Source organism: Dipodomys ordii, unplaced genomic scaffold (assembly GCF_000151885.1).
Source record: "Dipodomys ordii isolate 6190 unplaced genomic scaffold, Dord_2.0 Scaffold80, whole genome shotgun sequence".
NCBI classification, from domain to species: domain Eukaryota; kingdom Metazoa; phylum Chordata; class Mammalia; order Rodentia; family Heteromyidae; genus Dipodomys; species Dipodomys ordii.
In genome coordinates this window covers 8,457,246-8,469,358 of record NW_012267296.1, presented here as the reverse complement: position 1 = coordinate 8,469,358, position 12,113 = coordinate 8,457,246, and positions in this window count along the sequence as shown.

Here is a 12,113-nt window from a genome sequence, read left to right as displayed (position 1 = left end):
ACAGTCCCTCCAACAGTGCATGAGGGTTCCTTTCCCCTTTATGTCCTCATTAGCATTAGTTCTTATGTGCTTTCTTGATTTTTGTTATTATGACTGGGATTAAGAGTAATCATAGTGCAGTTTCCATTTATATTTCTTTTATGGCTAAGGTTGTTACATATTTCTTCATAAGATGTCTCTTGACTTTGATAATTATTTCCTTGGGAGTGAAGACTTTTTTTGTTGGTGACATTTTTTTCATTCATTTTGGAAAAAGCCACTGTATAATCTTGATTTTGTAATACTAATATTAATAATTTATTATCTTTCAGAATAATTACAATATGATAAAAATGGATAGTAGATAGAAAAAGGAAAGGGAAGGTATTGAGAAAAAGAATGAAGCATAATAAATTGGAGTACAGTATTCTTGGGGCTATAGCTAACTTAAAGTTAATTCCCATGCAGTTATAACTATTTTTCATTGGTTTTTCTTTTTTTTTTTTTCTCTTTCTCTGAACTGGAAAACAATAGTGGCTGAAAAGATTGACAGAGCATTTAAATGGAAATGGTAAGACTCTCCTTAGTATAAAAATGTAATTTACCATGATAATTTTTAAACATTTATTGTATTTCAAGGCAGTTTATTTGCGCATTTTGAGAATGCATGCTAACAATTAAATTCTAAGGCACTTTCTTTCCCAATAACATTCAACTATATCATCACTTTTTTGTTGTTTTTGTCACTTATTAACATGGCAGTAACAAATATCCAATATCTAAAATGTTTTAGACTTTACCTTTTGATGTCACAAAAGAGTAAAACTTCTCTTTTTGTAATGCAATTGAAATTAAAGAGAGATCTGATATCGTGACTAAGGCCCTTTAAGTGAAGGTATATCCACAAGGATACAATTGGTCTATCAGCCATAAAAGATCTGATAGAATATTAAAGGATTAGCCAAACCACTTATATTTCTTTTAGACACACAATTAAAGAGCCTGAACTTCTTTGACAATTACATATATATATATATATATATATATATATATATATATGGATTTTTATTTTAATTAAATAGAAGTAAACACTATGCTTTTTTTTTTTTGGTCTGTCGTGGGGCTTGAACTCTGGGCCTGGGCTCTGTCCCTCAGCTCTTCAGCTCAAGGCTAGTGCTCTACCACTTGAGCCACTTCCAGTTTTCTGATCCTTAATTGGAGATAAGAGTCTCTCTGACTTTCTTGTCCAGGCTGTCTTTAAACCATGTTCCTCAGATCTCAGTCTCCTGAATTGATAGGATTAAAGGCATGAGCCACTGGCTCCTTGATAAGCTATGCATTTTTTGACAAGGCTTATAAATAACAAGTGTAACTTCCCCAATTTTTTCTTTCTTCATCCAAATGCATATGGCATTTGTGGATGTATATCACAGAGTAGAAGAAACTTGTGTTCATAAATTGTCATCTGGAGAAGAAATGCCTGCCAGCAAGAATCTGACATAAACTATTAGCTCAGCAAGAAAAAAGCATTATTTTGCATTATTATACACACTGCATTGTATTAGTTACAAAACTCCAGCTTATATAACAAATATAAAGACCTAGAATTTGTGTGTGTCCCTATTTCCAGAGACAGCTACCTCTTTGAAAGAAGGTCACATTAGCAGTGCACCCATGGCTCACACCTGTAATCCTAGCTACTCAGGAGGCTGAGATCTGAGGATCATGGTTCAAAGCCAGCCCAGGCAAAAAAGTCTGTGAGACTATTATCTCCAATTCACCAACAGAAAACTGGAAGTGGCAGTGTGGTTCCAATGGTAGAGCACTAGACTTGAGCTGAAGAGCTCAGAGACAGTATCCAGGTCCAGAGTTCAAGATGTACAACCACCAAAAAAAAAAATGAGGGTCAAATTATTCCCAAAAAGATCATAAGGGTGGTGAATATTATAGAAGTATAGAATCACATTTTATGTTTGTATATATTTATTACATAAGATACAATGTATAGTTATATATTAGAATGTGTATTATAATACACATTGTATAATGTAATGCACATTGTTCTGCTTTGATAACATATGCTTCTATATAATATATGAGTATATTAATATGTGTATGTTTATATGTATATAAAAATAGCATAAAGAAACCCTTCAAAATGTTTAAATAAACTATAGAAGGAGATTGGTTAGGAAAAATAATATAGATGGATGAATTTGATCAACTTATATGTGCACATGTTGAAATTGCTACAATGAAACCTCTTTGTGCAATTAATTTATCCTAATAAGTTTTCAAAAGACGAATATATAGACAAAATTGTCGTGTTTTAAATTTACAATATAGAAAAATACTAACTAGTTAAGAAATTCAGGCATGGTGAAACTTGAGAATCATGAAGTCAAGGTCATTAGAGCAGTGACTTATTCCTTACCTACAGTTGCATAGGTAGCTGTTGACCAGAAAACTCATGTCCATTAAATGCAGTGTCAATCTTCATTATGTTGTGTTGGGTAAGTGTTACTCTTATGTCCTTATTTTGTGTAGGGTTTTGCTTAATGTACAGAATGAATTTTCAATGTATAATACCATTGATTAATTTACAGCCTTTGGTTCATCCTAGACTTGAGGAATCTAGATAGTTACCTTGATTATAGGAGATGTATTATCTCCTAATAACCACAATTATATCTTGTCCTGGAATGTTAATGACTCCCACAGATGGCTAATCTTTGTCATTGATATATTTTTAAAATTTTGTGTCTAAAAGAAGGGTCGAAGCTCCTTATTCATGAGGCACTTATCTGTCACTTACCAGGCTCAGAAAGTTTAACAAAGAGTATTTGGTCATAGAAAACTGAAGCTCTTTCAATATATACTAACAAGACTTTTAGGAAATAGTACTGTTAAAAATTATTACATATCTTAGCTATGGAAAATAATGCTGCGATAAACATAGTTGTGCTGGTAGTTTTATTATAACCTTGTTTGTGATCATTTTGGTAAATGCCCAAAAGTGGGATTGCTGGGTCATAGGGGAGCTCTAGGTGGAGTCTTTTGAAGAACCTCCATACTGCTTTCCAAAGTGGTTGAACAAGTTTATACTCCCACCAACAATGCATTAGGGTTCTCTTTTGGCCAAATCCCCTGCAGCATCTGTTGTTATTAGATTTCTTGATTATAGCCATTCTAACTGGGGTGAGGTGGAATCTCAATGTTGTTTGGATTTGCATTTCTTTTATGGCTAGAGAAGTTGAGCATTTCTTCATGTGTCTATTGGCCATTCTTATTTCCTCTTCAGACAAGTTTCTCTTTAAGTCTTTAGCCCACTTATTTATTGGGCAGTCAACCCAGATGCCCCCCAGTAGATGAATAGATCAAAAATATGTGATCTATCTATCTATCTATCTATCTATCTATCTATCTATCTATCTATCTATCTATCATCTGTATACAATGGAATGCTAGAATCCATCAGAAAGAATGCCCCATTTGTTAGGAAATGGAAAGACATGGAAAAAAATTATGTTAAGTGAAGTAAGCCAGGCTCAAAGAAACATAGGTCCCATGTTTTCCCTTATTTGCAATAAATAGTATAAGTCTAGGATAAGCAGAAAAATTCAAAAGCTATATTCATATGACTATATAAGATGATGGTAAGTGAAACAAACTCAAAGACAGGGACACCAGTGGTTTTTTTTTTCTGCTATTGTTTTTAATGTATTTTAAATGTACTATATGATATTTTTTGTTTCTTTTGTATTTTCTTCCCCCATGGTATAACCTCTGTTTTCACTGTATTTGTTGTCAGTGTCCTGCATCTTGTATATACATTTTTCTAACTTGGAGAGGGGAAGAGAAATACAAAATGCTGAAATAAGGATACAGGTTGACCCACTGTAGCAACGAGATCTACAAGACACTATGTTGAAAATGAACTTTACAACTTGTGGGTGGGGAGAGAGCAGTTGGGGAGGTGGGGAGGGAAGGGAGGGTAGGGGAAAAACAAAGGAGGTGATAACAATGCTTGATAGGAAATGTACTCATTACCTTACTTGTGTAACTGTAACCCCTCTGTACCCCTCTGAACTCTGTACAATATTTGTAAAATTAAAAAAAAAAAAACAAAAAAATTACAAGCTGGGTGCTGGTGGCTCATGCCTGTAATTCTAGCTACTTAAGAAGCTGTGATGTAAGGATTGTGGTTCAAATCCAGCCGTGCAGGACATCTGTGAGACTCTTATTTCCAATTAATCACCAGAAAGCCTGAAGTGGCACTGTGGCTCAAGTGGTAGAGCACTGGCCTTGAGCTGAAGAGCTCAGCGATACTGCCCAGGCCCAGGCTAGAGCAAGTCCCATGACTGACTGACTGTGTGTGTGTGTGTGTGTATACACACTAATAAGCTACTTGATTTAAAACATTGAATCACAATTTCTGTAGCTGATATTCTGATATTTTTCACATTTTTCCTGATTCAGTCATAAAATGACTCATTTCTATTTTTGTATTTTTCTTTCTTTTTGTTTTTATTCATTAATTTATTTTTATCTTGGTCTTTTTGTGTGTGTTTTGCCCTTTCATGAGTGATTGCATCGCTGAGCAATCTCTAGAGCAATTTCTTCATTTGCTATGAAAATCTCATTTGATTATTACTGGATAATCCATTTTCTCCATCTCTTCTGAATTAGCCTTTTTCTCAGTTATCTTTAGAAAGAAAGCACTTTAGCCAAGTAATTTAGTATGTTATTTCCAAGTTTTTAAATTATTGTCTATTAATTGTACAAAGAAATTTTATTGTGGTGTTTACACATGCATATACTGTACATTATAGATTAATCCTTTTTATTTCTCTATTTTTTCTTATCACTCATACCATTATTTTCCAAGAGCTTTCCATGAGCCACAATGTGAAATATTCATATACAGACACAATATGTTTTTGATTGTTCACTGCCTATCACATTCTTTTCCTCTTCCATCTCTCCTTCATCCCATCTCCTTCAGTTTCATGTTTGTGTGAATATGTTTTAAGTCTAGATTCCACATATGAGAGAAAACTTATAATCTTTTTCCCTTCAAACCTGACATAACATAGTTCTGTTTGCATAAAAATGGTTAATTTATCTATTCTTTGTGTATATGTACCACATTTCCTTTATCAATTCAGCAGCAACAACATTATTAAAAAGGATACATACCATTATGCCACCAAATGAAAAAAGTATAAAAGAACAAAACCATTTACCCAAACAGGTATATTTTAACCATTAATACATCTCTACACAATTCTAAATCTTATATACTTTTATAACAAGATTTAAAAGAATCTACATGGATGGATTCAAAATAGGCAAGGACAATTAAATTTAGCTCCAATGTATAAGTTGAAAAAACTTACTGAGCACCAAATTGAACTATTGAAAAATAAAAAATGTTAATAAATACATATAAACTTGGATCACACAGTTATATCTCCTCCCTACTAAATTAGGATTAAATGCCAAAATAGTCCTCAAGTAAAAATTAACTGACCTGATATTTTCCTTGGCTCAAATAACAGACAGCAATAGAATAGAAGAGATTTCTAAGTTGACACATAAAAATATTTGTTTTTTTTTTTTTTTTTGGTCCGGTTGTGGAGCCTGAACTCTGGGCCTGAGCACTGTCCCTCAGCTCTTCAGCTCAAGGCTAGTGCCCTACCACTTGAGCCACAGCGCCACTTCCGGCTTTTTTCTTTTTGTGTATGTGGTGCTGAGGAATTGAACCCAGGGCCTCAGGCATGCAAGGAAAGCGCTCTACCACTTAGCCACCTTCCCAGCCCACATAAAAATATTTGTGAAATAGTATATGCTTAATTGAAGTTCTCAAGTTTGAAACTTATCAGGGACAGATTTATGAAACCTCAAATGTGTAATTTCTGTTTTCCTTTTTACATGTATTTAATATTCAACCCTTTGATTATATTATATGTTCTACTTTTATATATCTCTCTCCACTTACAGTACCTTTGAATTTTTTCTTTACCTTTTACTTTCAATATTTTTTTTCTTTTTATGCCAGTCTAGTGCTCAAACTCAAGTCCTGAGTACTGTCCTTGAGCTCTTTTTGCTCGTGGCTAGCACTCTGCCACTTGAGCCATAGCTCCACTGAAGACTTTTTGCTGGTTAATTGGAGATACTGTAAGAATCTTACAGACTTTCCTACCCCAGCTGACTCCAAACAGTAATCCTCAGAGCTCTTGTCTCCTGAGTAGCTACAGGTGTGAACCACTAGCACACAACTGCTTTCAGCATTTTATGAAAATTGTTTTTCCTATTTTTATCTTATACTCCTGAGTTAATGTCTTTCATTTATGAATGTGAGTAGAACAAGATTAGTGAGTCAAGGTTACTTAGCATTTAGAAAGCTGTCATAAAATACCAAGCCAAATTCAAGTTTTCTGTCATTATAGATATTTTAAACCTCTAATACCATTTTAACAAATAATATTTACATTTCTTAAAAGCCTTTATACTTGAAAAATTCCAGAACTCTTCATAATCAACAGAAGTTACGATTTACTAGCCTACTTTCCCAGAAGGAGTGAGGTTCAAAGGATTCAATTTTCACTTTATGGTGTATTTTTAACCTATTAACTTCTCAAGTTCAAATAAATAAGGTATTCTGACTCTGCTGCTAAAAAAATGTTAAAATCCTGGGTGATGTAGGAGGAGTTGGACTAATTGCAACTCTTAAGAATGGACCACACTAAGAGCTATGGCAACAAAGCTGTTGGTATTACACAGATTTCAAAGGAACTGAAAACACTCATCTCACAATGGACCCAATAAGTTAGCTGTTATAAATTAGCAACTTGAATGATAAGTTTCCATTGAGATATACTGTGCTTTCATTTAATTGGTGTCAATTGTAGCCTGAAAATATTAATGAGGATTAATATGATCAAAATGCATTATATAAACTTGAAAACATCATCATGGAATTCATAAAAATATGTGGAAATTTAATATAAAATTAACACATAAATTTAAATTGTGAACTATTCTAGTTACCATGATAAAGTCTGATATTTTTCTATTTTTGTCTACCCCAAATGTTACTCATCCCTTTCTACAAGTGTGTTCAGGATAGGTATGTTACTCACTGATAGTCATTAATGACAGTCCCAATTGTCAAATCAATTGTCATTCTGCCACAGTTATTGTGTTCAAATAACCTTTACTTAGCAGCCTAAAGCAATATCAAAATGCATAGGAGCTTCACATTACTTTATTGCATTATATAGATGATAGAACATCTGAAATCACAAGAGTATACACAGCCCAATCAGATATTCTGAGAGATAGGCCTCATAACATTCAAAAGAATGATTTTATTATAATATATTCATATAGTTATTTCACATTACTATAAAGTTCTGTTAACCTGTCACTATTCCTAATTTATAAATTGTCTATATTATAGATTTCTGTGTGTAACATAAACTACACAATATGGAGAGTTCAGTACTTTCATAAGCATCAGGTATCCAGTTGGGAAATTGGAATAATTCCAACTGCAATTCCTATTCCAAAACTCACTTTATATAGTCCATTTGATTTTGATATATCCCCTTCCTAATTATAGTTATCTCTAATATCTAACTCAAGAACATTTTATAATCTGAATAAAATGAATATTCATTGGCAGTCATTCTCTACCGTTTTTTGGCCCAACTCTGGCAAAAGCAAAAGAAAATGCTTTTCTCTAAGGCTTTTTCCTTACTGGACAGCTCCTAAACAGAATCATTCATTTTGTGGATTTTGTATCTGTTTTTTGCTCCTGTTTTCACATTACAATCATTTGCAGCATTTATCAATACTTATTCCTGTTACTTTTCAAATAATATATTTCATAAAGTAGTTATCAAGAGCTTGATAACTATCAATAACTTGGGTATTTGGGTTGGTTCTACCTTTTAACATTTGACTAAGAGTGCAAGGAAAAGTTTGTACAGCTTTTTTGGACATATGATTTTCAACCTTGACATATAACAAGAAATATAGGAATAGAATTAATACATCATATGATAATTCTAGGATTAGCATACTGAGGATTTGCTAAATAAGATATAAGACTTACAACTGTTTTATCCCATCCTATGCATTATCTTTGTACTATGTTGGTCATATCCTTTGAAAAACAATATATGCGATATTTTTTCTTTGCTATTGTTTTATCGTAATTCCTAAACAACTGCTGTCAAATCTAAGGTTAAAATACTTGTTTCCTGTATTTTTAATCTACAATTATAATTCTTTCAGCTAAGTAATTGTCCATTTGGGATATTTTTTGTGTATAGAGCATAGAACCTTTTGCCTTTTTTACAAGTCCTGGAGCTTGAACTCTGGGCTTGAGATTTTATGCTCAAAGCTAGTGCTTTACCAGTCATGAAATTTCCTGCCCGAGGATGGCTTCAAAATAGGATCGTCAAATCTCAGCCTCCTGAGTAGCTAGGAATGCAGTTATAAGCCAGCAGTGTTCAGCCTAATTTTTTTTTGTTATTGTTGTTGTTTTGCATTTGGATATCATATTTTTACTGCATCAATTGTTGTTAATACTTTTATGTTCTTATTGAGTTATCTTTACATCCTTCTTGGTATTTAAATGACAATAAATGTATATGTATATTTCTGCACTCAACTCTCATACATATGCATATATATGCATATACATGGTGAATCTTGAATTGAGAAGTATTGAGCTCTGCATATTTATTCTTTTAAGGCTCAATAGCTGTGTGCATATGATCATATAAAATGATTTCTATGAAAATGTACCCTAAGAACTGGAAATAAGAGGTTTTTAATCTTACTTTTTTGTGATTTTTATTTCCCCCTTTTATCACTGTTTTTAATTTGCATACTTTTTGTCTTGTATGTGAATTTATGTGATTTGGGGAAGGAAGGTGAAGCACAGAAATGGTGGGACAAAGAGTGAACTAATTCAGCAGTGATACTCACTAGACACTATGTTGAAAATGAATTATGCAAATTGTGGGGGGGTCTGGAGGGAAAATATTTGGAGAAAACAAGGAAAGATGTGACATTATTCAAAAGGAAATGTACTAATTACCTGACTTATATAACTGTAACCCCTCTGTACATCACCTTTAAAATAAAAATAAGTTAAATAAATAAATGAAATTATTTTGGCTATTCTGAGACACTTGTAGCTACAATGATCACGTTCTCAAGTACTGTACAAAGACTATAGGTGATTTCATAAGGATGTCCTTGAATCTATACAAAACTATAGTTAAAAAGTAGTAGGGTTTGGAATCAATTAAAATGGCTTTATTGGAACATTTACTTTTAAATTTTGTTAACCAGGTTCAAGACTCTTACATCTTTGTATGTATCTTAAGTATCTATTTTTGTGCCATTAAAGATCAAATTTTAATTTTTATATATTTTATTGCTAGTGTATCAAAACATTATTTTGTACACTCATTATCTTATATTTTCATTTATGAGGTCCATTTTTATTCCTTCAGATTTTCTAAATACAATAGCATGTCATATGTAAAAGCAAGTTTATTCCTTTCTCCCATTTTTATGACCATTAAAAAGAATGTTAGCTAGGAGTTAGTGACTCACGCCTATAATCCTAGCTATTCAGGAGGATGAGATATGAGAATTATGGTTCACAGCCAACCAGGAAAGAAAGTCCGTGAGACTCTTATCTAAAATGAAGTACCGGATAATGGAAAGTGGAGCTATCTTAAAATGGTAGAGTGCTAGCTTTAAGTGAAAAAACTCAGGAACAGCACCCAGGCCCAGTGTTCAAGCCCTGTGACTGAAAAAGAAAATTACTGCAAATTGCTATTGTCAGCATTCCTTAAAAATATGAAATAGAGATTTATTTACTTCAGTAGGCTCTTATGGAAAAAATCATTCTCTCACTATTAAGCTGTGATGAAGCTTTTCACAAATGTCCTAATTAGTTTTCATATCTAGTATATTAAACATTGCATCATAAAAAATTTTGAATTGTGTTGAAAACATTTTTATATCTAGAGGGATGATCATATGGTATTTGGTTTTTCTCCAATTGGTATAATAACATGGCTTAACTTTAAGATGTAATCTAATTTAAAGAAATAAATTCAATTTGATCATCATTTATGAAGATTTTGTACTTCTCTAGATTCACCTTGTGCTTATTGATCTTCTAAATAAAGATATTGACAATTTTTTTCAGGTTTGTTAATATTGTTTTGGTATACTAATCTAATAGAATGATTTGAAAAAAATCTCCTCTGATCTAATTTTTGGTAAATTTCTAGGGACTTGTATTAGTTTTATAAACATTTGGTAGTGTTAATCAGTGAAGCTATTGGTTTGGCAGTTTTTCTTTATGAAAAATTTGGACTAATTCAATACTTTTACATGTATAATCATGATGGTTTTTATCTCTTCTCGAATCAGTTTGTATAGTTTTAATATTTTTGTCAGTCGTGGGGCTTATACTCTGGGTCCGAGCTCTCTACCACTTGAACCACAGCACCATTTCCAGTTTCCTGGTGGTTAATTGGAGATAAGAGTGTCACAGACTTTCCTGCCTGGGCTGAATTTAAACCATGATCCTCAGATCTCAGCTTCTTGAGTAGCTAGGATTACAAGCATGAGCCACCATTTCCCAGCCTAGTTTGTATTTTTCAAGGAATTTGTAGAATATTTCTAGGGTGTTTCTATTTTTATATCAGCATCCATTTACTTACTCTAAAATTTTAATATAATTTTTATGGTTTTCAACATGTAAGCCTTTCTATTTGAATAGAGATAATCTCTCGAATCTGGAGGAAGATGGTGGAGGGAGATTATCTCTCTCAAATTTTGATGACTTTTATATATTTCTTATATAGTTTTTCTGCCTAAGACATCCAATAATACGTTGAATTGAAGCATAATGACTAAATGTACTTGAGTGGCTTCTCATCTCAAAGGAAAAGCATTCAAAATTTTACTGTAGTGGTAACATGACTTGTGTGCTTTTATTTTCAGCCTTTGTTATGTCATAGTAATTTCCTTTTATACACTGATCCTATCATGAATATTTGTTAAATTTTTCCAATGCGTTTCTGCAGCAACTAAGGTTAGTGTTTTTTTTTTTGGTTAATGTCATGCTCTCATTTTATCATTTTTCACAATTTGAACCGTTATGATGTCCAAAGAACAAATAACTACAGGTATATGAATGGGAACTTCTGAACATGTGGGCAGATTTGTAAAATTTCTATTGTCAAATGTTTTCAATATATCTACACAAAGGATACTCCTTTTTGGATCACTGAACACTTAAGTCTCTGAACATAAAATCATAATTTGCAGATGTACCTACACACGTTTGAGGTAAAAGTGAGTCACTCTTAATCATGACCTGGCTACATAAGTTTAATGAATTGAAACACGGTGAGTTCTGCCTAGAAAACAAGGAAATTTGAAAGAATTCAGACATCATCCACAAAGGACACTGAGATTCACCTAAAAATAAATCATATGAGTTATATCTTTGAGCTTTGATTTTCAAAGATCATACATAAAACTGCCAGACTGCATTTGCAGCCCTATGTTCTCTATACATTCTCTGTTCTCAGATACTCGGGGGAATAATGAAAAACTTGTGCTGCCACCACAATCAGTAATTGCTGGCTTTAAAATTAAGTCAAAAATATTATCATTCTTTAAAATAGAGAACAATTGAAATAACTACAATTAGAGGCCCAGTGATGAACACGAACAGTGACATAGTCACACTAATCTAGCTGTTTCAACTAGCCAGTAAATTCTTATGGGAAAGATAGGGAATGTCCTTATACAAAAAAATAATGGAAGAGGTAAGTATTGTTAGAGCCACTGGTGCATCACACTTCGGTTTAAGAAAAGGAACTCAAATTTTATCCTCCACTTTCTACATAGCCCAGGCTTCTGGATATAAATGGCATCTGGAGAAAGAAGCCAATGTTTAAAAATCATACTTCCCTGAGCCAAAAGCAATTCCTTTTTTGGTGGGGGGGTCCGGTCGTGGGGCCTGAACTCTGGGCCTGGGCGCTGTCCCTCAGCTCTTCAGCTCAAGGCTAGCGCTCTACCAC